Source organism: Lepus europaeus, chromosome 19, assembly GCF_033115175.1.
Source record: "Lepus europaeus isolate LE1 chromosome 19, mLepTim1.pri, whole genome shotgun sequence".
NCBI lineage: Eukaryota > Metazoa > Chordata > Mammalia > Lagomorpha > Leporidae > Lepus > Lepus europaeus.
Window position 1 is genome coordinate 43,023,447 of NC_084845.1, and position 27,907 is coordinate 43,051,353.

General features: G+C 47.3%; 1 pseudogene; it reads right to left on the bottom strand.

Annotated features, from left to right (window-relative positions):
• Nucleotides 1-3,521: 3,521 nt before the first annotated feature.
• Nucleotides 3,522-27,907, bottom strand: part of LOC133747707 (liver carboxylesterase 1-like) — a 34,521-nt pseudogene continuing 10,135 nt past the window's right edge.

Consider the following 27,907-nt stretch of genomic DNA (forward strand, 5'->3'; position numbering starts at 1 on the left):
GGATCCGTCTTCTCCGTGCCTTTCTTCCCCCTCCTCCATGAATCCACTCCACCAGATCTGAAACTGGGACTGGCTACAGAGACCACTGCAGCACACAGACCTGGGACCAGCAGGTCAGTCACCTAAGATAGCAGGAAGTGGTGGCCTCTCTGGGTGGCCGTGGGCATTGACTCTGGGGGCTAAGGGCAGACACTTGCAGCCCAGTCAGCCGGGCACGCTCCTGTTGGGATCAGCCTCCATTCTTCTGTAGTCTCATGTGGGGCACGGGCATGCTCTGGAGACAGGGGCACAGGGTAAGGGCACAGGTTGCTGCACTAGAAACGAGCCGGGGGACCCCTCCCCTGGGTGGGCTCCCTGCATGGATTTGTCCTGCACACTGGCCCTTGAAACCGACTTCACCCGCTCCTTCCTCTACCCTCTGCCTCACAAAAGGGAGTGGAACCCAGCTCATCTTAAGGCCAAGGGCACACTGGAGGGTCAGGGTCACTCCTAAGCATGTGTCTCGAAGGGCCAGGACCTTTCAGGATCAGGTCTGGCTCAAGGCTTGACTATGTGTCCTTAACTCCAGCCTGGACTTGGGCTCACGTCAGTGGGAGTCCCACAAAGGTCTCAGGGCCACAAGTGCTCACAGGGTGTTCTCTGGAGGTGAAAGCAGAGGCCAACATGGCCGTGTGTGGGAAGCCAGCTTTCTTGTCTAGTCTGGTCAATTTTACCATGTAGGGTAGGCCAACAATGATGGCAAAGGTCAAGGCCAGTTCTCAATGCCCATGGCCAGGTCATCCTTGCTCTCACATAGCACACCCAGGACCACACCTATTTCATCTGCTCCCTGCATGGGGAATGGGGAGGCAGATGGCTACATCCAGGGTGGGCAGAGGGCAGTGGAAGCCTGCTCCAGGAGCATCTGCTCTCCCAACCCTGTGTGAGCCCTGGGACCCTGAGCAGCAACACTGCAGTGAGGAGTGAGCAGGCGGCTCATGGACTTGTTGGATGCTCAGGAGGACTTGTAGGCAGCAGCGAGCATCTGAAGCCCTGCTGGGTCCCCGTCCTTGCCTCCTTCGGGTGTAGACATGGAAACACAGCTGTGGTATGGACGGGAATACAGATATACGTGTGTATAAGGACACAGACATACAGAGATAGAGATACAGATTAGATATAGAAATGGATACAGATACACAGGTAGACAAAGGTGTACAGATAGAGATTCAGGTTAGATAGAGACACACACACACATGTGGAGACAACACAGCCACAGCTACAGGTGCAGAGGTTTGTCTTCCTTGTCTGTGATGCTTTCCGAAGACCCAGGGGTGGTCATAGACCCCGGAGAACAATTCCTTAATCAAGGAATCTCTTTCATATCCAGAGAGGTGAAGCAAGAGTCTTATGTCCATGGGATTCAGTGGTTCCACTTTTCATTCAATCTCCTGGAAGTAGCTGCTCTGATGGAAGGGTTGAATGGACTTTCAAAACCTCTCACTGGGGCTGGTGCCACTGCCTGCAGTGCCCGAATCCGTATGGAGCCCAGTTCCTAGTTTTCCACTTCCCATCCAGCTCTGTGCTGTGGCCTGGGAAAGCAGTACAGGACGGCCCAAGTCCTTAGGCCTCTGCAACTTGTGGGAGACCTGGAAGAAGCTGTGGCTCTAGCTTCCAATCTGCACAACTCCAGGCATTGGGGCCCTCTGGAGATGAACCAGCAGATGGAAAACTTCACTCTTTCTTTCTCTTTCCCTCTCTGTCTCTCTGTAACTGCCTTTCAAACAAATACATATATCTTTAAAAACAAAAACAAAACCAAAAAACTCCCCGTCCACATCAACCATGGGACAACAGCCTGGGGCTGGGCTGCCTTTCACAGGCTGTGAGAGAATCTTTACTCGGGGATCCATCGATGGCACTCTCTCCCCAAAGCCAGACTGCAAAGAGTATGATAGTGAAGTTTGACAGAGCAACTGGCTACTCTCACTATCTTTTTGGTTTTTGTTTTTAAGGCAGAGTTACAGAGAGAGGGAGAAGCATAGATGGTGACAGAGAGAGAGACAGAAATTCCATCTTCTGGTTACTCCCCAAATGGCCACAACACACAGGACTGGGCCAGGCCAAAGCCAGGGGCCAGGAGTTTCATCAGGTCTCTTACGTGGGTGGCAGGAGTCCAAGGACTTGGGCCTCTTCCAGTGCTATCCCAGGCCATTCGCAGGGAGCTTGATCAGAAGTGGAGCAGCCAGGACACAGACACCCGTATGGGATGCCGGGATTGAAGGCGGGGGCCTTACCCACTACACCACAATGCTGGCCCCTACTCTCACCGCCACTCTCAGGGACACAGTAAGTTGGTTAAGGCGCCTCCTGCTCCTGTCAGTGTGGCAGTGAGAGCTATCAGAAAACAAACAAGGCAGCAGCACCCTCCTGAGGACCCAGAACTTCCATGCTGAATGGCCTCAGGGCCATTTTACTTGTGGGGCTTCCTAAGCAGCCGAGCTCCTGTCTCAGGGCAAAGAAAACAGTGGACGAAGAAAAAACAAAATACCTGGCCAAGCCTTGGTGATCATAAGATAAGCTCCCTCCCTGCCCACTCTGTGTGTGTGTTTGTGTGTGTGTGTCTGTCTGTCTGTCTGCCTCTGCCTTTCAAGTACAAACTTGTAGTCAAAATTTTTGTATGGGTAAAGGACTTGAGTAAACCGTATGTTCAAAGAAAAAGCACAATGGACAACAAACAAGCTGGTGTCCCCCTCTCTCCTCATGATGTTTTGGTTCTTATATTTGAAAGTCAGAGACAGTGAGAGATAGGAGAGAGACAGATGGAGAGAGATCGTCATCAGATGGTCCAGTCCCCAAGTGCCCACAGAGCTGGGCCTGGCATAGAAGCCCACAACGCCCGCCGTGTTTACAGCAAGGGTGGCAGGGACCCAAGTATGTGAACCATCACCTCCCTGGGTGCCCATCCTTGGGAAGCAGGATTGGAAACAAGCAGCCGGGACTTGAACCCCCAGGCACTCCAACAGGGGACCTGGGCATCGGCAGCATCGGAATAGTTTGGCAGTCGCCAGCCCCATTCCTTTACAGGAGCACTCCACACTGGTGATTGATACGTCTCACTCGGGAAGACAGGAGAGGAATGCCCTTTGCCTATTGTCAATTTTTGGTGGTCCAGCATTTACAGGTTTATGTCCGAGTCTACCTAATACCTCAAGGGCCCTGCCTCCTGCACGCTGCTAGTCCAGCAAACATGTCATCCAAATGTAGCCACTTTCCTATTGATGGTGGGCTCTCTTCACCCCTCACTCTCTTGGATGATGGACCAATCTCCAGTCCTAGACAAAGACACTGATGTGGTCCCCCAAGAATATTTATTCACCCCACTGTGGTCACAAGCACATTTTCCCCCCTGGCCTCTGCCTCTTTCCACCAGGACAATCTCCAGCCTCCGCAATCAGATGCCTCTTTGGCCTGCAAATGCCTGCAGAGTACTCCATTCCTGGTGCCTTTAGAATCTTGATGCTGGCTGGGTCTCCCTCTTCCTACTCCATGTGTTCTGCCTAGGGTGACTTCTCCAACACCTGCTTGGCCAGTAGTTCTGTCCAGAAAGCCACTTCCTTGTCTTTCAGCTTCTGGGCTGCCTGTGTGATGGCACCAATCTTCAGATACCCTTCCTTCTGGTCATATTCTGGCCAATGGGGCAGCCCTTCCGCATTGGGGTTCCTGGGAACAGAATAAAATGGAAATTCCTCAAAGCTGCTCTGCAGTGCTAAAACCCATCTGAGGCATTTAGGGGACCCCTCGCTCTCACATCTGCAAGATACGAGGAGCTCACCATCTCGTTGAATGACTATCGCTTTGGAGTTGTCCCCTTGTAACAAAGTCAGGAATCTGATCACCCAAACCTTAGACGCTACCCCTCTCAATAGGTATGAGCTTTGACCCTCCCACCCTGCTCCATCTTGGTCACCGGCCTCACCCATTCCGAGCAAAGTTGGCCCAGAATTTCATCACCATTCGGCTGAGTTGGGTCTCCTCTTCTGAAGCACCCCCTGGGGACATCAAAGACAAGCCTTTGCTATTGAACATGTAGTCCCTGAGCCAGCAGCATCCACACCACTTGGGAGCTTGTTAGAAATACACTCTTAGCCCCTATTCCACACCTAGTGAGCAAACACCTGCATTTTAGCACGATCCTCAGTAATAGGTCTGCACTTGGAGAATCACTGGCTGAGCACTCATCAGTGAGCATGTAGCCAACCTCCCTCCCTCAGTCTTCTGTGCCCACCTGCCCGCCTCACCCCCAGGGCTGCAACGTCATACCCTAATGTCTCTTCCCCAGCAGGGGTTGTGAAACTTTTGCCCAGTGCCTTTTAGACATATTTAACATCATTTGTGGACAACACAATTATCAACTTAGAAGCTAGCCTGCTAGAGATTTATCAAATTTCTAGTTCTTCCTGTGGCTGCTTGGCAGAGCCAGACAGAATGATTTCCTCAGATTATAGAGCGCACAGGCTGGTCGTTCCCCACCCCTGTTCTCCAGCAACTCATCTTTGTGGGATGCTCCTTCTTGGGGCTTTTGTCCCAATCAATGTGTATATTGTATAAAGTGTATATATCTTACCCACTCATGTTTTCATAGTCTGAAAAATGGCAGAGTTTCAAGCACCCTAAATAATCTCCCTACTGGGAGATGCCCAAGGGCCCTTGTGTACCACAGCAGCTGTAGGGTAGGTTGTAGGTGATAGACAATTGCTGGGACTTAAGATATGAAAGGCATCTGTAAAAACCTTTCTTTGAAATATCTTATGATTAAATATATTATAGATGAACATATGAGCTTGAGATAGAAGTAGATAGATCCTAGGTAGACAGATGCTAGGTAGATGATTAGCTGACTGGTGTATAGATGATATGTAGCTAGAAAGAAGCTCAGAGATAGTAAAGCTGATTGAGGTCAGACTGGAATTGGGGCCGATATTGGGAGAATGAGTTAATGGATGGATGGATGGGTGGAGGGATAATACACAGAAATAAAGTCCAACAAATACACATAGGACACAATGTAAAATTAACCCCAGTTCTCACCATCTCTTCTCTCACACTCACATCTGACTCTTGGGAGTTGGGAAGTCAAGTGGAATGTTCTCACCATGGAGCAGGGACCCACAGGAGAGCCACCTCCTGTCATATTGGTGTTAGGCAGGATTCTGAGGGTGGCAATGGCTGAGGGCACATGAATACACATCCTCCTTCCTTCATGTTAGACCAGGGGAGATGGAGAGACTTGCCCAAGGCCCCAAACCAAGCCTGGGACCCAGCTTTCCTAACTCCACACTCATAGCAAGCATAGAGCTGTTACCTTTTAAAAAGGGAAACCCAAAGACAGAGTAAACCTCATCGCCATGGTCTGCTATCACTGTCTTGGGCTTCATGTCCGATGAGAAGCTGGGACGGTACTGAAACTCATACATGTAGGTGGGGGCTCCGGCATCTGGAAGACACAGACTGATGCACAGTTCATGTTGGCAGACACACCTGGTTGGTATCCACATCTCTAGCCTTTCAGGAAACTCTGGATTATAAACCGTGCAGCCACATCAAAGTGTGGCCCTACAATAAGTCCTTGGTTTTTAGCATAGTACAGAAACTGAAGGTCAGGGAAACACTTGGACTGCCCAGCTGGTTGAGCAGAAACTGGGATTTGAACCTGAATTGATTGAATGAATGAATATTGAAAGAATGAATGTTGAAATCCTGGTTCTATCCTTTAAATAAATATCACTAAAGGGACACCGAGTGAGTTTCAAAAACCCCTTTCACTCAGGATGAGTACATAATCCTGAAACTCCATTCATCCAGGTCACGCCGGGTGAACGTCATTGATAAACTGGTGTTCCTGCGTTTGGAGAACATCTACAGCCTCACAGGTGCCTTCTCTGGGGCCGCTGCTGAGCCATTTCGGTGTTTTTCTCATGCGTTCAGAGAGGAGTGGAGCAATGCACACTGCTGATGTGAACCCTGAGATCTGTAAATGCAGATCTGGGCAGAGGGGACCAACCTGGCTCCTGTACCTCAGGAGCCACAGACTGCACTTGTCCTACTTCTGTCACCTCACAGAGCTGCTTCCTGCTGGGCCCAGGGAGTGTTCTGGGATAAGGTAATACGGGGGTGGCAGAAAAGAGAGGGGGCCAGAGAAGCTGCACTGTCTCTCCCCTGACCCCTCTCCTCTTATTCTCTGCTTCCCTCTCTTACCACCCAATCCCTTGTGCACATCCACAGATGTCAGTTGCCCTGTTTGGATCCTCAGAGCCACCAATCCCTGCTCCAGCAGGAACTCATGGACTACCTGAGCTGAGGAGCTCAGAGCTCTGCCTTGCTCATGCTGCCCACACAGGAGAGCCCCTAGGAGAGAAGGATCAGCCTCAGTCAGGCTCGTGGGGAAATGTTATGTCCCCCTCTGGGACAGTAATGAATTCAGAACTGTGATAACAGAAAAGAACAGAGACTCATCCATAATTCCACCACCTTGATATTTTAGAACATGTTTCTGTTATGTATATACAAGGGGATAATGGTATATATGTTATTTTGCAACATACTCTAACAATGTCTTCCTATCAGTAAATATTCATGCACAAGTGGATGAGATAATAACAACAGGTATAAATCAACCTGAAGATGTGGAATAAGTTTATAGTCATCCCATCAGCCTCCACCACTGTGCCCTAGTTAGCAAGAACTGCTGTATGGAACAAGTGATCTTGCCAAGGTCTACAACCCCCTTGGCACACAGCTGGTTACAATCAAGCAGAACTTGCTGAAAGGAGGGTTTAACCTTGCCTCTACCATTTAATGATTTCAGAAAGGACTCAGAATCTAAGAGTAAAGAAAGATCTTCTGTGAATGTGAGAATTTATTTTAGACAGAATGCTGACCAAAAATTTTATTTCTAAATTTTTTTTGCCTAAAATATTAAATTTATAAAATCCCTGCAATCCTAAAACAACCCTTAAATGGAACACAGGGCACACATTTCATCACACCAATCTGGAGCAAGAGAAGCAGAGACAAGGATTGAACTAGTAATCAAATATCTGCAAATTAACATGTAAAGCTGTGTGCTTTATTTTTATTTTTTATCTAAGTATTCCAGGTGAGAAATTGAATTAAGGAATTATACTCATCATCTGTATAGCAATTCTGCAATGTGTATCAACTGCCTTGAAATGTTCTTAGGTTCTAAGCAAGTAACTTCTCTTCTGAAAACCAATAAGCAATGTTAAGAAAATTACTGGAGATGCGGTTAAAGATTTATGTACACAAAGTGAGAGTCATGTTATCTGTAGCATCAGACTATAAGCAGACTCTGAGCAATCAGTCCAAATATCCACGAGGGTAGTACTGGTAAAAATTAATGTACCCATTCTGTGGAATAATGGATGTTTTTAAAGGTTTATTTATTTGAAAGGCAGAGATTCAGAGAGATAAAGACAGATGAGATAGAGATAGATGCAGAGATAGATGAGAGAGAGAGAGAGAGAGAGAGAGAGAGAGAGAGAGAGAGAGAGAGAGACACTTCTAGCTGCTGGTTCATTTCCCAAATGGCCACAATAACCACAATAACCAGGGCGGAGACAGAATAAATCCAGGAGCCAGGAACTCCATCTGGATCTCCCATGTAGGTTACAGGGGCCCAGCACTTGGGAAATCTTCCACTGTTCTCCCAGGCACATTAGCAGGAAGCTAGATCAAAAACAGAGAAGCTGGGACAGGAAGTAGCACTCTGATGGGGGATCCCAGCACCACAGGCATTGGTTTAATTCATTGAGCTACAATGACTGCCCCAATGGATGTTCTTGATGGGCTTTAAGAAATATGCTTAATACACTATCTCCAAACAAACACGTAATATAAAATTTATTTTTAAATTATATGTAAGGTATGAAGAATTATTGGCAGGAAATATAGAAAAAATTTTATTGTGGATGCCTCAGTGAACATTATGAGCGACTTGAAGCTTCTTCTCTATAGTTCCTGTATTTTCAGAGCTTTGTGCTTTGTAATACATTAATTTTCTTTGAGAAAAGTTCTTTTTCTCAAATGAGTGAGACAAATGCCAAAGAGTGGTGGAAGCCTGCGTTCTGGAAACCACAGAGCAAACCTGGCCACAGATACTGGCTCCTCCCCATCCTGGCGCCACCCTCAGCGCCCCTCCTTTGGGCCTTCCTGGTCCTGGAGAAACTCTGGGTCCCAGGATTGGCCCCCACTCCTCCCCTGCTCCTGTTAACTTTAACAAACTAGGTTTCAGCCAGCTGTGATGGGTCAACTTGACTAGATTATGGAATCCCTAAGAACTGGCAATGCCTTCTCTCTGCAATGTCTGGGAGGACATTTCCAAAGGAAATTGGCATGGGAGTCAGTGGACTAAGAGGTAGAAGACTGACTCCCAACGTGGGCAGGAGGCGTAAACCAGCTGGGACAGGCGATGTGCTTTCTCTCCTGGAGCAGGGACACTCTTCTCCTGTCCTTGGGTCTCAACCTCGGGTTCTCTGCCATTTGAATTCAGAGCCACACCAGGGGACCCTGGGGTTTCAGTGTTTCAGTCTCAGACTTGGAGCTCTGCCATTGGTTTCCTTGGCTGTGAGGCCTCCATGCTGGGACTGAGCCATGGCATTGTGATCCCAGGGTCTCCAGCTTGCAGAGTCTTACCCTGGGAATTCAATCCTGTAAGTCAATGCTCCTATTAGGGTCTGGTGCTGTGGCTCATCAGATTAAGCCACCACCAGCATCATCGGCATCCCATGTGTGCGCTGGTTTGAGTTCCATCAGATCCACTTCTGATCCAGCTCCCTGCTAATGCTTTGGGAAAGCAGTGGATGTCGTCCAAATGCTTGGGCCTCCAAGCATCCACGTGGGGGAACAATACGGAGTTCCTGATTCTTGGCTTCTGGCTTTGGCCTGGCTCAGTTCTGGTTTGGATCATTTGGAGAGTGAACTAGCAGATGGAAAATCAGAAGCCAGTAGAGTCAGTGTCTCTCCCCTATCCAACCCCTGGGACTCACCTCTGTGGCCACGAGCTACAGTCACAGATGGAACACCAAATAGTACATCTGCAACCAGTTCCAGGAACTTGTCTAACTTCTGGGCACTGCATTTCGTCTCTCCCAAATACTGCTCAGTAGCCACAGCAGTCAGTTCCATGGAGATGTTCTGAAATGGACCAAGAAAGTGACCAGCTTCCCCAGTGAGTAATGAGGTTGCCCCAGCTAGTGAGGAATACTTGAGTCAGTGGCAAACCTCTTGAACCCTGTGCAACTCCTCCCTGGGGTGGTAAAATGGGAGAAGCAGAAAAATGGGGCAGAACCCCAGATCCAGTCTTTCTCATGCCATTTAATTAGTCTGTGATTTGGGGCAACCTCCTGCCCTTTGTTGGGTCCCCACCCATTCTTATAATTCCCTAGACTCTTACAACAACGGGATAGGACTTCCACAAGAGTTCTGTGGCTGTCTTCTGGTCCAGCTTGCCTTCAGAGAGTGGATATCCCATCATCTGTTAAAAAAAATGGGGGGTGTTTAAGTGTTTGTGAATCATCAGAAATTAACAGGAAAAAATCACATTGACTAACCAACTAAGCCAATGCAGATGAAAGATCCTCTTTGTCAGACCTTGATGGATGTGTGTCTTCAATGAATTGGACAGAACCAATGAATCAAATACCTAATGGATCCAGAAACTCATGGAGTTACAGAGGATTGAAAATGCCCAGCAGAAGCTAGTGAGACCTTTGCTATATAAATATATACTTGCATATTCATCCAGTAAGAATCCCCAGAATAACCAGCCAGCCACAGAGGGAAGGTGGAGTAGAAGCCAGTATTGATGTTGAGGGCTCTTGGACAGAGGACACAGACCATACCTCCACCTATCTCAGATGACTGAGAAAACCCCAAATCCTACTGTTATGGCTTCAATCCTTTGGGCGTCTTTCTGAAATGAGAACTCATGGCAGACAATGGCTCTGTCCAAACCTCTACACTCAGACTTGACCCAACTTCAGCTTTAAGAAGCTAAAGGCCATGGTCCTAGGATGAACTTAGCCTCCCGTAACATGCCTGCCCAAGAAAACTCAATGCTGCCAGGAGAATCTATTGTTTTCTCCAGCCAAACCCAGTGATAGGAGATATGCCCCTGCACCCTCTCTTACTGTACTTACTTTATAAAGTTTACCATTGTAAACCCCTTGTCTGACCTATGAGATGTACATCTACCCAAACTGTTTCCTGCAGGAGATGAGAGCGAATTCTCATTTAAGTTTTTCGAAAACTCTTGGAAGTGGGAGCACTCATGGAGATAACTGCTCATGTTCTTCACAGTGTTTGTGAAAGGATGAATGCCTAACTCAATGGGGTCCTCGATTCACCTTATCCCAGTGCTTTCTATCTTCCATGTAAGATAATCTTGTTTCTCCTGAAGATATGCATGAACACACAAATTCAGATGGTCTAACCACATGGACTACCCCCTTAGTACTCACTATCCTGGCCTTCCCTTTGCACACCCTGCTTTGAAACACCTCCAGCTTTTTGCTTCTAGAATTGGAGTTCAGCTCATGCCTCATCTTTTCCCAATTGCAATTGTAGCACTCAATGAAACCAGTCCAGCTTCAACTAGGGTCCAACTCTGCTTATCATTGGCCCAAAAGCCACCACTTCTAGAAGTCAATTTTAACTCAAGAAGAAGCAACTTTCTCTGAGTCTTTCCACTGAGGTGACCAAGAGGGAACACATGTGCCATTTCATGGGTACTCATGTGTAGCAGCCCATGTGAGAAGCCTCTGGGCCACAGCTTTCCTCTGCTGGACTCCCAGAGTTCCTTTTCATTTCTAGGCATTCTTGGTTTTTCCGTGTGTTCAGTCGTTATCTCTCTAGGGCTTCCCAGCATTTCCATTTCAGGATCTTTAACGAAAAATGATAAGAGTGTTTGGTGAGAAGTATTTCTAGGGCTAAACCATCCAGTGTGACTATCGATCCATCCCAGAGAAAGCTTCTATGGCAATGTCAACTCTTGCCAACAGCAACAGCTGCCGTGGACTCACATGGACCCGGAGAAGGAAGAGCTCTTGGGAACAGAGGTTGGAGAGTGGGTGGGCGGGTCTGTCTAAAAGATCTGCACATTCTCACCGTTGGAATAAACCAGCCAAACTCTTGCTTGTTGATTCCCACGATGTAGGGGACCCTGTTGAATCTCTTCTCTGCCAGAATCTCCTCAGGTGCCTTGGGCAGCAGCACCCCATCAATCACAGTGGTCAGGAAGGGGTAGCTCTAGGGCAGAAAGGGCGTTATGTTTGTGGAGCCCTTCCCCACGTAACACCCACACTGTCCACTCTGCTATCTGAAGGCAAGGCTAGCAGCATAGACCTATGTGGCTATGGACTGTGTTCTTGAAAGCTTAGAGTCGTAAATAAAGGGGGGCTAATATGTATGGCCCCAGGAGGCAGAACTTAAACCATGGTGAGCAGGGGTAAGGTAACAGGGGTGGTGGTGGGGTGCAAACCTTCACTCAAACTTTATACATACAAGATGAACATTCTTTAAATTATGTGGGACTAGAAGAGTTCTGGATTTGGGATTTTTTTTATTTTATAATATTTGCACATACATAAATAATGAAATATCTTGGAGAAGGAACACAAAATTCACTTAGGTTTTATGTACACTTCATCCCCATAGCCCTAGTTAATTTTATAGAATTTTTTTTTAGTGCACTTTTGTTTTGATTTCAACCTATTATATGAGCTCAAATGTGGAATTTTTCACTTGTTGACATCAGGTCAGTGTTCAAAATTTTCACATTTTGAACATTTCAGATTTTGTATTGGGGATTGGGGTGTTCAATCAGCCTGGTATAATATATGAACAGAGCCATATAAACATACATCAATTTGAAGTCTACCTATCTCCCTTCTTATCTATCACTGATTCTCATTATCTCTGGTAGTTCTGCTCCACAGCAGTGCTAGGGACACTGCAGCAGTGAACATTGAGCCATTGCTCCCAGGGAAAATCCAGGCTTAGGTTACTGAGAGCCTCGTCTCACATTTTATGTATGGGCCTAACTTTAAAGACTGTTTTTAAGGGAGAGTCCTGCTAGAGTTTCCAGCACCAGGCAACAAGGACTTACCACTTCCAAGACTCTGGGCAATGTGCTTGTGCATTTCTTTGGTGTTTGGTCTCACAATGATACTGCCCACTAGGCTTTTACATGTTCCCCACCGTCTCATGACTCCATAACTTTGGCTGCTTTCTCATCCTTTACAAACAGGAGATGTTACTTCCACAGTTTCCAGAAGGGCCTCATGTGCATGTTGAGGTTCCTTTTCCTTTTCTGGATGCCCTGCACTGTCGGCGCCCTGACACTGCACTCACAGCCGACACGCTGTGACTCAGGCCTGAATCCCAGGTTTGTAAGAAGTAGATTTTTGCTACAAGGCACATCGCTGCCTTCCTAAGCTTCGGAACACCAGATAGCACTTCAGCACTTCAGTACAACACTTAGGAGCCACGCTAAACAGGGAAATCATTTTAAAAAACTTGGATCAAAGAATGCAAAAACTTGGCATTACATAGACCACAGAGAAGACACTCAGCATGGGAGGTAAAGGAAGATAGAGCATCACCTCATTTGACCTCAGAAGCGAATGTGCACATCACGTGACTCAAACGTCCACTCTGCTCAAGCCTGTGAGTGACTTTCGAGGTGCAGCAAGTGTCTCTTAAGGACAATAAATACATCTGAACAAGTAATTCACAAGTACAGAATCCATGATGAACGAGGGCCAACTGTATTTTCTCTGTTTAACCAGGAGCTCCTACTGATAGATGGCTTGTTTTAAGGAAGTCCAAACTCCCCATCATCCAAGGTGCCTATCCTGAGACTTGATTCCCTATCCGAGAGCATACGATGAGTACACGAATCAGAGATGGACTCGTAGGGATAAGCGTATTAATTTTAGGTTTTACCCTTGAAGAAAATTATTTCCAGGGTCATAGATTGAATACGGCCTCAATCAAATGTCAGCATCTGTGCAGTTGGTGCTGAGTGTTGTCTACTGCTCATACTTAATTGTAAGAGTGTGGTTGTTAATAGCATGCATTTTGGAGTCAGACTACCCAGCTACGAAGCCTGGTTTTGTTACTCACTAGCTCCTCCTTCGGAAAAGTAATTTATCTGGTTGTGCCTCAGTTTTCTCATCTGTGGGATGGGTAACTGCTGTGGTTTAGATGCAGTTTGGAGTGCATCCTCCAAGGATCCATGTGGTGGAGTCTTGGCCCTTAGTGAGGTGGTGTTGGGAGATGGTGATTCTTTTAGAGGTGGGGCCTAGCAGGAGGTTCTTAGGTGCTGAATTTGGGGGAGAGCAAGGTGGTTCTCATTGGACCCCGAGTTAGTCCTCTCTAGAGGGAGCTGTTAGAAGAGCAAGGCCCAGTCACGAGTTGCTCTCTGGCTTCCTGTCAACAGTGTGATCCCTTGTTCCTGAGCGTGCTCTTACCATTGTGGTGCCACCCTCAGGTCTCCCCAGAGCTGAGCTAATGACAGCACCATGACCTTAAATGCCCAACACTGAGAGCTAAAAACCTGCTTTTCTTCATTACATGACCAGCCCTAGGAATTTCCTTACAGTAACAAAAACAGACTAATACAGTAGTTGGGGAGATTAAATGACTGAACACGTATAAACGTTCAGCATAGTTCCCAAAAAGGGCTCAGTAAGGGTTAGATGTCACTCATTAGCAGTGTTAGGACAGATGCCCCACATAGACACCATCCCTAATTCCCACATCTCCAGCTCCAAGGTTCATCAACACATTTCCATACCTGGGTACCATATGGAAGTGGACAATTCTAGTGTTTGGGACCCTGTGTTTTCCTGGACCTATATCTGTTCTGCAAAGAGCAATGAATAATGAGTCCATTCTGGCTGCCCACAGAAGTCCTGGAAAGAGAACTAGATCCAGGAGGACATGCAAAAATCCTAATCTAATCTGACTGACAGTAGAGAACGGGATCTGGGGGCAACTCCGGCTGCCTTAGAAAGTCTGTGCAGGCCTTAGAGGACAGCCCTGGGAGCTGACAAGAGCCGCACTTCTCTGGAGGGCAGACACAGTGCAGGTCACTGGAACAGGTGCTTCTCATGTGTAGTGAGCTCTGAGGAATGATGGGCATTAAGATGAAGAAAGAGGTGGAACTTTCCAAGTACTGGGAGTGACATGAGCAAAGGGCAGAGGTGTCACTGTGCAAGTCTGGTCCCAGAAACTCCAAAGAACCTCGGGCTTGAAGGTTAAACATGGGACAGGGACAAGAGAGAGTTAGAGTGGAGTGTGTCTTCTGCTCTACGGCTGGCACCCAGCAGATACTCAGACATGCTGGGAAGGACTAACGTGATAGAGGCAAGAAAGGGCAGGCTTTTAAGAAAGGAGTGACAGGCTCTCACCTGTATTCAATGAGCAACTCTGGCAGCACATGGGGCACAGGAGAAGGAAGGGAAAGTGGAAGGAGGACGCAGTAAAAGTCTGGGAGGGAGACAGTGAGGGCTGATTGTAGCAGCACCAGTGGGGGAAGAGTGACCTCAGCAACAGGGGGAACCATAGTAATGGCTGCTGTCCACTCAGTGTCTGCAGTGGCTGCCCTGACTGGGCCACTGACATAGCCTTGCTTAGATTGGAGAAGTCGGGGCACCTTCTCTCTCTCTCTCTCTCTCTCTCTCTCTCTCTCTCTCTCTCTCTCTCTCTCACCTTATGTTCTGTCCATTAGCAAACCCCAGCAGCAATTCATTCAAAAATGCCTAGACTCCAACCACTGCTCTCCAGCCAAGGCTACAGCCTGGTCTGAGCCAACAGCACAGCACTGTGCCTGGCTGAGTGCAGCACAGGGACCTCCCAATGGTCTCTGCCTCTGCTCTATTCACTCCCCACAGTCAGTTTCCACAGAGTAGGCAGAAAGAATCTTGGAAATTCTAGGATCATTCACTCCTGTGCTGAAAGCCCCCACAGACTTCCCATCTGGCTCCATGTAGAAATCCAAATCCTTTAAATGACCGCCTCCTACCTTGCTCCTCCCATGACCTCTTTAACCTCAAGGCTGTCGTCTCCGCTAATTACTCCAATTCCTAGCATCTTGGCTTTGTGCCACAGGGTGTTTGCACTTGCTCTTCCCTCTGCCTGGAATATTCTTCCTCCAGTTTTCCTGGCTTCTCCCCTTCCCCTACAGCTTGACTCAAATGTGACCTTCTCAGCCATTCATTCCCTGACTCTATGGATTAAATCCAAACCACTGGCAAGCTCTGTCCCACTTCCACTTTCTTCTCCTCCTTAATGCTGGCCATTATCAAACACACCACATATTTTATTTGTGTGTCTCTTGAACTCTCCCTGCTGGAATGGACATCTCTAAGAATCTTACCTGTTTTTTTGTTTTTTATTTTTTTTTATTTTTATTTTTTTCTATTTTCCCAACTTATAAATCAGATCCTGGTGCATAGTAAGTACCTGGTTAACCTTTGCTGGACGAGTGAATGAAGCTCGGTTAATCCTTGCAAGTCTTTTTAAGGGAAGTGCTCTGATCTCCAGGGAGGTATCAGGGAAATCAGCACTGTAAGGAAGAGGTAAGGTGCTGCACAGCTGACATCACCAGAGCCTGGAACTCAACTGGGACGAGGGACGAGATGGAAAGGACACTCATGCAGTTCCCTGGATGCTGGGAGGAGCCTGGGGTCCCCAGGACTGACTTTCTGCTTCCTCCCTGCACAGCTCATCAACCATGTGCCTCCTGACCCTTAGTCCTCAACAAGGGCTCCCGAAGAAACCATGTATCCAGTTCTCTGCCTCCTCACAGTGGGAGGCTCCAGCTCAGCCTCCTCCCACAGGGACATCTTAGGAAAAATAAATAAGAGACTGAGTCTTCAGGATATACAGTTTCTGCCTGGGAGCCAGCATGCAAGGGATGAATTCCAGTCTTGCTTCTGGTCATCCTGGCTGTGTTACCCAGGCAAGTCATCTCTTGAGTTACCCATCTCTGAACCTCAGCAACGTGCTCACACAGAGTGATAATGATCACACGGAGTGATAATGATTCCACAGTAGGGAAGCTTTCATTCAAGTCAATTGGAGCTTGAAGGTGTTTAGACTTGAAACTTATGATAAAGAAATCAAAGATCCTTACCTGTCTGGGGTCTCCAAGTAAATTGAGAGTGAAAAACTTCTGTGAAGACAAAAGCAGAGGATGTGGTGAGAAAGTTTCCTGGGGGAACCTGATCATGTGGGCCAGACAGTTGAGGGTCGGACACTTCGCAGTGCCTCCCAGGCTGGTTGGCAGGATGTGACTCTCCACTGGGCATGAGCAAAGGTCAAGGTGAAGGACAAGGGAAGGGCAGGCATCAGCAAGTGAAAGACTGTCCCTGGGAATAAGCACAGGGACACTGGGGCTCTGGAGAGGTCATCTGCTGTTTGTGTTTCCCTTCCTTTATAAGCTTGGTCCTCTTGTGCCACATGCAGAACAATGAAAATAGATGCATCTTTCTAGACATTAGAATTAACTGTAGTCCCCTCATTGGAGCTGACGGAGCTGATGAGCCAGAATCTATGTCCAGCCTTACATTAGACACCACCCATAGTCATACAGGCAGAGCCCAGAGCTGCGGGCCTGCCCTGGGGGCGCAGGAGTGCTCTCAGTTGCTCAGGACACCAGTTTTCTTCTGAGCTCCTGGCCAGACCTTCTTGCATTAAGAACCAGTTCCCATTGGCTCTGGACTCTGTGTTCTCTGGGTATCTGTCTTCCTGAACATCCATCAGTCTTCAAATGCCACCCTCCCTGGGAAGTAGCCTAGCTGGCTATAATGAATTTATCCCCTCTCTATACTCTCAACTCAACCCAGTAAGTATATTACGTTTCTCCTTGTATAGTTCTTGTGAGTACAGAATATGTCCTATTGACATCTGGCTTACCATTCCTGATATTAACCCCCCTTCAGATACTTAGGATGGACAGATGAGGGGTGGATGGGTGGATGGATGGATGGGTTTTTAAATACATGCAATGTGAGTCAATCAGATGTATACATGGATAGATAGATGATAGCTAGAAGATAAGTGATGGATGGATCACTATTTTTGGTCAAATGCATGATGGATGAAGATATTTTGTGGCTAAATGATTCATGGATTATTATACATTGAAAATAGATTAATGAAACATTGTGGATGGATTGATATTAGGGTGATAGAAGATATAAATGGATTGGGTTGATTCATCAGTGGATAGATGGATCACAAAATGGATGGACGGATGGATGGGTGGAGGGATGGATGGATGATAAAGGAATGAGTGGATGGATGGGCATCCTAGAATGATAATTGAGGCAGAGTCTCAGAAATTCTAGATGTCTGAGCTATTACTCGACTTGGTATAATTTATGCAGTTTCTAAATCAACAAAGATAATTTGTAACCCATTTCTAAAAATCTTTGTGCTTAATATCTCCAAACACAAAATTTAGAATGCTTACTTTGGTGACACTGGAATGTTTATTTTTAACCAAGACTTGTGAACATGAGAATGGAAAAATATTAACTGAAAAGTTGCAGAAGTATTATGTACTATTTCCTCATATTATTATTTTTGGAATTTTTGGCATTTGAAGTATTTCACAATGATAAAGAAAATCAATGAAATTGTCTATTCACATTTGGGCGCTGACACTGTCCCAGGTACTTTTTCCAGAATAAGAAGACAGTGAAGTCTGAGGCCAAAGACACGGGGAGGGGAGGCCTACCATTTTCCATGTTGCATTCAAGAGCTCATCCTCTGTCTTCTGGCGCAGACAGTGAACCAAGGCAGCCGAGGTGGTGGTGTTACACCCAGCTGCATCAGCAATTTGCTGCAGAGATCAAAGGCAATAGCACAGCTAAAGTGTGATGTCCCTCCCGTCCATTAATAAGCAAGTAGGAAATTCTATTCGAAGTCCAACTTCTGAAGGCAGTGAAAATACTCTAGACCAGCAGGTGTGGGCTCAGGGTCCACAGAGTTTTGCTTCTGTTATGAATCTGCATTGTGATATGAGCCAATTACACAATCTCTATGTCTCCATTACCTAATCTCTGTTAAATGGACATGATAATCTCAAAGCTGAATCAGAAGCAGTGCAGGTTGGAGGTGAAGAGGATGGAATCCGGAACTCCACTCCTTGGTTTCAAACCCTGCCTCCTATACTCCACTAGCCATTAGGCTTCAGACAACTCCATTTCTTTGTGTCTTAATTTCTCCACTATAAATGGGGGGCGGGGCGGCACTGTGGTGCAGCGGGTTAATGCCATGTCTTGAAGCACCGGCATCCCATATGGGCGCCAGTTTGAAACCCGGCTGCTCCACTTCTGCTCCAGCTCTCTGCAATATCCTGGGAAAGCAGTAGAAGATGGCTCAAGTCCTTGGGCCCCTGCACCCACATGGGAGACCCGGAAGAAGCCCCTGGCTCCTGGCTTCAGATCGGCACAGCTCCGGCTGTTGCAGCCAATTGGGGAGTGAACCAGTGGATGGAAGACCTCTCTCTCTCTCTCTCTCTCTCTCTCTCTCTCTCTCTCTGCCTCTCCTCTCTGTGTAACTCTGATTTTCAAATAAATAAATAAATAAATCTTTAAAAAATAAAAACTAAATGGTGGAGATAATGATTGCACTTATTCTATAAGATGAAATATCTAGGGCACCATGTGACCCACACACTGAACAGTGCAGAATTGTAATACCTTAGACAAGGCTGTTAACACAAAGGCATTAAGAAAGCACACAATGTGATATCAGTGTGAGCACTAAGGAAACAAATATTGATCATCTTAAGGCATCCCAGTGTTCAACCAGAGGGGAGGATGTTGATGGCTGGATGTGGCTCCATTGTGCCGGGGTCATGGTGAACATGCAGTCTGTTCCAGGGTGTGACCCAGAATCAATGCTCAAGGGAAAGAAATGATAAAGTGCAGGACTCCCTTAAGTTTGCAAATTCTGTTTACTAACAAAGACCAATCTCGTCCTTATCCATTCTTTTTCCTTAAAAAGCACTCCCTCTTCTTGGCTTACCCCTGGTCACATGGACACCCACTGGTACGGGAAAAGACCTCTGAGACAATTCTCACGAATCCTAGCCATTCCCTGCCCTCCTGCTTTTCAGTCCCTGTGGTGAGGATGCTGTACTCACCCTCCACTAGCACCAGATTTCACAGCTCCGCTGACATACTCCGTGTCTCTGGCTCTAACAGGTGTTCCTCAGCAGAGCCAGTTCAGCGACCATCCATTCCTCTGGCTTCCTTCCACTCTCCAGATAGTGACAAAACCCTTTCCTGTTCAGCATGATTCCTGCCAATGACTCCACCCTCAGCTCACTCCAGTTTCTCATTGCTTCCTCTGCTCTGAACTCATCAACTTTCTCTCACTCTCTTACATTCAAGATACTTCCCTCTGCCACAGGAAGTATGCATGTGCTTTTCCCTCTGGAATCCTGGAATATTATTGGCTCACCACGTGGAATATCTCTCACTCTTTTGATCCTGACTCATTGGTCACTTTGAGAGAAAAACTCTACTAATGCCCTCTCCCAACTCCTGGACTAGATGCTCCTTAATTAAGATTCTGTTGTTACATCTGACTCTGCTATTACCTCTGCATTTTTTTTTTTGGACAGGCAGAGTTAAACAGTGAGAGAGAGAGAAATAGACAGAGAGAAAGGTCTTCCTTCCCGTGGTTCACCCCCAAATTGCTGCTACGGCTGGTGCTCTGCGCTGATCCGAAGCCAGGAGCCAGGTGTTTCTCCTGGTCTCCCATGCCAGTGCAGGGCCCAAGGACCTGGGCCATCTTCCACTGCCTTCCCAGGCCACAGCAGAGAGTTGGACTGGAAGAGGAGCAACCGGGACAGAATCCAGCTCCCCAGCTGGGACTAGAACTCGGGGTGCTGGCGCCACAGGTGGAGGATTAGCCTAGTGAGCCATGGTGCTGGCTACCTCTGCATTATAGCTGGTGTTAGTGGAGTGTTGAGTACAGCATCCTCACCACAGGGACTGATAAGCAGGAGGGGAGGGAATGGCTAGGATTTGGGAGAATTGTCTCAGAGGTCTTTTCCCATACCAGTGGGTGTCCGTGTGATCAGGGTAAGCCAAGAAGAGGGAGTGCTTTTTAACAAAAGAGAATTGATTAGAATAAGATTGGACTTAGTAAACAGGAACCAGAATATTTAATATTTTACATGACTTTGTAGTCATTAATCTATCAATAGAGTGGAATTTCATGAGGTCATTGCATGTGTGGCCATGTCAAAACTAACCATTGAATGACTGGATGAATCAGTGAGCGAATTCCCCCATCACAGGCCCTCAGTGAAGATCTTCTCCAGGCCCACAGCCTGCAAGTGCATCCAGTGAGCCTGAGCCTTTGAGGAGCCGTGAACCACTCACAGGCCACTGCCCACCGTGCAGCTTGGCTCACTGTGAGGAGCTCCCTCTGGCAGTTCCAGTCATGAACATGTATCTCAGCTCACCCTTGATAACAAATCACTCCCACTTTCCGCTTTTTGCTAGTTTGCTTTGTTGTAGAATTAGAAGGTAGAGAGAGGTCTCTCCTTGCCCTACCTGCTCAGCCATTCTCATTTCAGAAAGATTCCTGAGGATGTAGGAGGGCAGAACGAAGAAGGCAGGAGCTGTCCAGGGTGAGACCTACCTTAGCAGCTGGTGTGATGTCCTTCCTGAATAGACAAGGCGTGAGGGCCACACCACTCTCAGAAATGGCCCGGTGGAAGAGGTTCTTGGCCAGGGAAGATAAAACCTGGGAAAGGGAGAGTTCATACTCAGGGGAAGATTCAGAGTGATGTTTGCTCTTCAAGGCTTCCTCTACCTGCAGCTCTGTGCTGGTCCATTGTCCGGAAGGCACTGGGGTCCAAACCTCCTCACCTGGCCTGGCCTGTTCCCCTAGCTCCCTTGGGCTGAGCTTCCTCAAGAGAATCTTAGCAGAATGGATTCAGAGAAAAAAGCAAGGGACACTAAGGGTTGGAATCAGTTCTGCACACTAAGAATGTGTAGTACCTGCACATTGTGATAATTGGAAGTATGTAAAAGACAACTTGGGAATTCTTAGTTACAAATTCTAAGAATTCATCTTAAAATACTAAGAATTCAATACTAAGAATTCATCTTGAAAGTATTCATGTTGTCTATAATGGTAAAAATTGGAAAAACCCAAGATTCCAGTATTATGACATTAAGTTAATAAATGTATTTTTTGATTCTTACCATGAAATCCTATATAATCATAAAGAAAATATTATACATGAGTTTTTATGTTTGTGCAGTATTTATGTTATAGTGTAGTATTGAGGGAAGATATTATATAAAGAAGATGGATGGTAGAGGGAGGGGGAAACTGATATATGCTAACGCGCAAAATCAGTAAAGACAGATAATGGACAGACAGATGACAGATAAAAAGATACCTGATTGAAGACAGATAGCAAATAGTCATGGAAGAAGGACTAGGAAAATGCATATCAAATATTCACATGGATTCTCTTTGGGTAGTAGGATTGTAGGTGACTTTTTTCTTCTTTGGGTTTACTCATGTTGTCTCTTTCCCTACACCCTAAAAATATAAAAATATTTCCCTCTGAGTATGCAACTCTGAAACCAACACATGTTTGAAAAATCGCAGTAACAGAACTGGCCCCAATCTTGAATATGAGACATTTAGAGGGGCTCCTGCAGCTCCCAGCACCTTCTTGTTTCCCTCAGCATCTCCCCAGCCTCATTTGCCCCACCAGCAAGGTATCACATGCACCCTGGCTGTGTCTGTGTCCTGCCTGGCCTGTGTCATTTCCCTCTGCCCTGTATTCCATCTCTCTTATCTGCTTCTCCCCTTCCAGATCACTTCATACTCCAGTCCCAGAGCTGGCTATGTTCTCTCTTGGGTGTGTACAAGCCATCAGCCCACTACAGAGGAAGCCTGCTGCCTGCTCTTTGTGGCTGAGTCCCCTTAACATATAGATCTGACTTCCAGCCCAACAATAATCTTCTGCCCACCACTTGTCCTGGACCCATGTTTTTCATAATTTATGCCCACTCTTCTTCCCAACAGATGTGAGGTGAGTCTCAATGTTGAAATGATTAGGAATGAGAGAGAAGACTCGACCAAGTTAGATGTGGAGGGACATCACTGTTGCAGCCTTCAAGTGGAGACTCATGACTCCAGTGCCTGAAAGGGAGTGCTGGGCTTTTGGTTGGCCAAGGAGAGTTTGGTGCTTAGCTCCTCACCATCTGATGCTGTGTAGTGAGCATGGTGTGCCTTGAATATAGATCTTGTAAGCAAAGATAGCTTTGGATGGACTTGCTGGTCTTGAGGAGGCTCCATCAGTAATCATATCATGCCTGGGAGGGGATGCTGCCAGGAACACTTACAAGAACAGAGACACTTTCAGCTCCTGCTGACTCTCCAAAGATGGTCACAGAGCCTGGGTTCCCTCCAAAGTTGGCAATGTTGTCCTGGACCCAGCGCAGCGCAGCCACCTGGTCCAAGTGACCCCAGTTCCCTCGGCTGTGCTCATCTCCTGTGCTGTAAAACAACAGGATGGGAATGGGAGGAAGAGTAGTCATGGCCAGATACCAGGTCACATAAGGAATAGGGGCTTGCCATGATTTATATGTGTTTATTTCCCCAAGGGTTCCTGTGCTAGAGGTTTAGTCTTCAATGTGACAATCTATTGGAATATCATAAAACCTGTAATAAGTGGAACCAAGTGAGGGAGTTGTTGGTATTCTGTCCTTGGAAGTAACCAATATAATTCTTTCAGGACCCTTGTTGTCATCGGAGGGCTTTCAGAAGAGTAAGACTGTCCCTTACCCATTCTCTGGCTTTATATCTCATCTTGTGATCCCCTGCCATGATGCCATTTGCCATGATGTAATTTAGCCAAGGGAACCCTCACCAGAGCCAGTGCAATGCTGTTTGAAATTTCAGGCTCCAGAACTATGAGCTAAAGGAAACATTCTTCATGGCTGGCGCTGTGGTGTAGCAGGTAAAGCCACCGCCTGCAGTACCAGCAACCCATATGGAGCCAGTTCAAGTCCCGGCTGCTCCGCTTTCTGTCCAGCTCTCTGCTATAGCCTGGGAAAGCAGTGGAAGATGGCCCAAGTCCTTGGGCCTCTGCACCCATGTGAGGGACTTGGAGGAAGCTCCAGGCTCCTGGATTTGGATTAGCACAGCTCTGGCTGTTGCAGCCATCTGGGGAGTGTACCAGTGGATGGAAGACTGATCTTTATCTCTCTCTCTCTCTCTCTCTCTCTCTCTCTCTGCCTCTCTGTAACTGTGCCATTCAAATAAGAAAATAGAAAAAAATAAACCATTCTCTTTATAAAGCACTTGGTCTCAAGTATTTTGTGAGAGCCACAGAGAAAAGTTATTATAGAAAGTTGGTACCAAGGAGTGGAATCATTGCTACAACTATGTGTGAAAGCACAGAAGAGCATTTTCAAGTGACTCAGGACAGAACCTGGAAGAGATGGGGGGAGCAGGCTAGAAGAAGTCTAGAATGAAGTAGAGGGAGGGAGAGAGGTGATTTGGTATGGGTTCAGAAGATGATGACATTTGGGGAACTGGGCTCTGATGGAAATGAATATCTAATTGGAAATGGGAGGAAAAGTGACCTATTACACCACTGTGAAGAACTTGGCTGAATCTACTCTGTGCCCTAGGATCTTATTGGAGATTACATTTTAAAACGATGGACCAATCACTTGGCAGAACAGCAAATCATTCAGGGTGCAGCATGGGTATTATTTGCCTCTTGCAGTGAGATTTGCAGTGAGAGCAAAGGGAAGCAGAGTGGAAGTTACCATGAATGACAATCACCAGAACCATTGATAAAAGCCTTAAGAGTGTCTCAGAAATCTTCCAGGTTGCCTCTCCCATCACAGGTCTAGATGCCTGTCAGTGCTCATTGGTGTCAAGGAAAGGGCCCATGGTGCCTGGCTGCCTGGGACCACCTCAGGATTCTGTTTTTCTGAAGCTGCTTCAGCCACAGTTCAATGAGGCTCAGGCATGGTTTGCTGGTTTTGCAGGTGGGTGAAATGTAAGAGTTATGGGGTTATGGCAGCTTTCACCAAGATTTCAAAGAAAACCTTGAGAGGCAAAGCAGAAGTATGTCATAGACCGCAAAGATTCCCAACTAGAATATCTAGGAGAGTCACTAGAAAGTTGCCACAGCTGGGACCCCAGAGAGGTAGAAACACTGACAACATGCAACACTGGTGGGACAGCTTCAGACAGTAACAGGCAGTGCAAGAGACCAACCACTAAGCTGCAACCAGTGAAGGACTTAGCTGATCCTGCACCCCTCCCCACCACCACCACAGTATGAACAAAAGGCTGGAGTCAGAGCTTGTAAGACTTAATATATACCTGCTGACTTCTGGCCTTGCTATGAGTCTATTTCTCCTTTCATATTTCTCCCATTTAGAATAGAAGCTTTTATCCTTTCCTGTCCCATAATTTTGTCTTGGAAGGATCTAACTTCTTTATTTTACAGGGTCTCACAGATGAAAGGGTTGGTCTTGAGCCTCAGACAAGACTTTGGACTTGGACTTCTGAGTGATGCTGGAACAAGTTAAGGCTTTTGGACTATTGAGGATGCAATGACTATAGTTTGCACTGTGAGAAGGACAATTAACCTTGGGAGCCAAGAGCAGAATGCTGTGGTTTCAATGTAGTTTGCAGAACAAGCATTCATGTGTGGGAAGCTTGGTCCCCAACAGAGTGACATGTAGAGGTGGTGAGACCTTTAAGAGGTGGGGACAATCTGGGAGGTCATTAGAGGCATGGCCTCAGAAAGGCTTAAAGTAGTTCTCATGGGAGCCTGGTTAGCCACCCCTGCCCTGGCTTCCTGTCTCACTGTGTGATCTCACACAGGTGCCCATCAAGGTACACCCTGCTGTGATGTGATGTAATCAATGGAGCACTCACCAGAGCCAGTACTGTGCTGTTTGAAACTGCAGCCTCCAAACTCGTGAGCTAAATAGACCATTTTGCTTTAGAAGTTATCCAACCTGAGGTATTTTGTTGCAGCAATGGAAAATGAACTACTTAGTGAGCTGTAGGGAAGCCTTAAGAATAAGGCTGGGCTCTAGCATCCCTGACACAGGGGTCTTCACCCACCTCCCAATCCCACAGCACCTCTGTGCAGGGCTCCACATTCATTCACCTGGATACTGTACATTGAACATCTTCTATGTGCCCAACAGAGTTCTCAGAGCTAGAACTCGTCTAAGAATAAAATGGGAAAGACCTCCCAATACACTGAGCTCACACTACAGGCCACAGAACAATGGATAAATCCAGAATATAATGACAGGTCGTGAAACTTCTTCACCAGAAAACAAACCAGGCTGAGGAAAAGGCAGGGATGGGGGGTAGGGTGTTAGTTCAGATCCCAAGATGAGGGCAGATACCTAGAGACAGCCGTGTTTCAGTAAGACCTGAGTACAATGAGGACAGGCATCTTGCAAATTCCAAAGAAGGGAATTCGGGAAGATGAAACAGTAATTGCAAAGGTCCTGGGGCCCAGTGAACAGATGTGTGAACACAAAAGATGCAGCTGGAGGGGGCTGTGTGTCTTGGGAAGGACTTTGGTGCCACTGCAGGTGACATGGGAGACCACTGCAGAGATGTGACATGACTCATTCCATGTCTTCAGGACCCCTCTGGACTTTGTGTAGATCGGCCAGAGTATAAATTTAGCAAGAGTTTAAAAATAAGTGGTTATAACAAAAAACCAGTCACAAGATCAAGGGCTTTGGATATGGCTGGGAAAAAAAGAGATGAAGAGGTTGGATTCTGATTTTTTGGTTTTTTTTGACAAGCAGAGTTAGACAGTGAGAGAGAGAGAGACAGAGAGAAAGGTCTTCCTTCCGTTGGTTCACCCCCCAAATGACTGCTGCGGCTGGTGCGCTGTGCCGATCTGAAGCCAGGAGCCAGGTGCTTCCTCCTGGTCTCCCATGCGGGTGCAGGGCCCAAACACTTGGGCCATCCTCCACTGCCTTCCCGGGTCACAGCAGAGAGCTGGACTGGAAGAGGAGCAACTGGGACAGAATCCAGCTCCCCAACTGGGACTAGAACCCAGGGTGCCAGCACCGCAGGTGGAGGATTAGCCTAGTGAGCCACAGCACCGGCCTCTGATTCTGGGTTTTTTTGTTTGTTTGTTTGTTTGTTTGTTTTTACCAGGCAGAGTGGATAGTGAGAGAGAGGGACAGAGAGAAAGGTCTTCCTTTTTGCCATTGGTTCACCCTCCAATGGCCGCTGCGGCCGGTGCATCGCACTGATCTGAAGCCAGGAGCCAGGTGCTTCTCCTGGTCTCCCATGTGGGTGCAGGGCCCAAGCACTTGGGCCATCCTCCACTGCCTTCCCGGGCCATAGCAGAGAGCTGGCCTGGAAGAGGGGCAACCGGGATAGAATCCGGCGCCCCAACCGGGACTAGAACCTGGTGTACCGGCGCCGCAAGGCGGAGGATTAGCCTGTTAAGCCACGGTGCCGGCCCTGATTCTGTTTTGAAGGTGGGGCCAAGAGGGTTTGCCTGTCAATTTGCTGTGGGGGTGAGAACAAAAGAACAGCCCAGGCTGCCCACAGCCCTTTATCCTGTGCACGTGGAGGATGGAGCTGCCAGCTGTCACGCAGCAGAACCTGGAGAAAGGGAGGGGTGTCTTTGTTGGAGGAGGGGCTTTTGGGAGCCGAGGTCTAGCCTGTTTAGGTGATGTGGGAAGTTCCCTTTGGACTTCTGTGGAGGGGGAGGAGGTAGCTCATGATGGGCACCTGAGTTTCAAGGGGGGCGTGGAGGTTATAAACAGAGAGCTCTGCACCAATGAGATCACACAGGGATTTGTGGAGAGGGATGGGGGACACCCAGAGCCCCGAAGATGGGGGTAGAGAAGGAGGGGCCAGCAAAGCGGTAACTGTAGCCAAAGAACCAGAAGAGGAAGTGTTTCAGAGACCTGAGTGGTCATCTGTGTCTGTGCCAAGAAGGCATAAGGTTGGGCCAAGGGCTGGTGAAGGTCACTGGTGACCTGAACAAGATGAGGCTGATGGCATGGACAGCTGAGAACCTGCCTGGCTTGGGTAGAGAAGAGACAGGGAGGAATGAGCTGGACGGAGATCTCAGAGCAGTTTTAACATTCTCAAGGAGCAGACCGTGGGCTGTAGATGAAAGGGATGTGGAACCTCCATGGAGATAACTTCCCACCTGCACCCAGTCATTACTTTGTACACAAGCGTTTGCTAAGCTCCTTCTGTGAGTCTACCCCTTCCTTTCCCTGCCTTGAGGAGTGTGTGAATGCCTAACTGCTATGTTGCTTGCTAACCATCATCAAAGAGGAATGCAACATGCTGAGGTCGTATAGATAAAGAGATGAGTGTTTCCAAGGAGGTAACATGTGGTGGGCTTTGCAGGGTGAATAGAAGTGGGTTGGGTAGATTAAGCATTCCATGCAATAGTAAAAATAGATTTAAAACTCAGAAGCAACTGAAGCAGTGTTTGTGCACAATGAGAAGGTGGGTGGAGCCCAGTTATGAAGGGACTTGGATGCCTCAACAAGGAACTTAAGAAGGGTCTTGTGGAGGGCTAACACGACCTGAGCTGGGTCCTAGCACCCTCACTGTGGGACCACTACACATGAGAATAGTCCAGTATCTTACCTGAGGAATCCCCAGATGCCCAAGCGATATTGAATGGTTACCACCACCACATTCTCATGGGCAGAGAGGGCCAGGCCATCATAGATGGATGCCCCACCTCCATGGATCCACACCATCACCTGGTCGGGGAGGAAGAAGACACACAGGTTACAGGAAACAGAGCTTA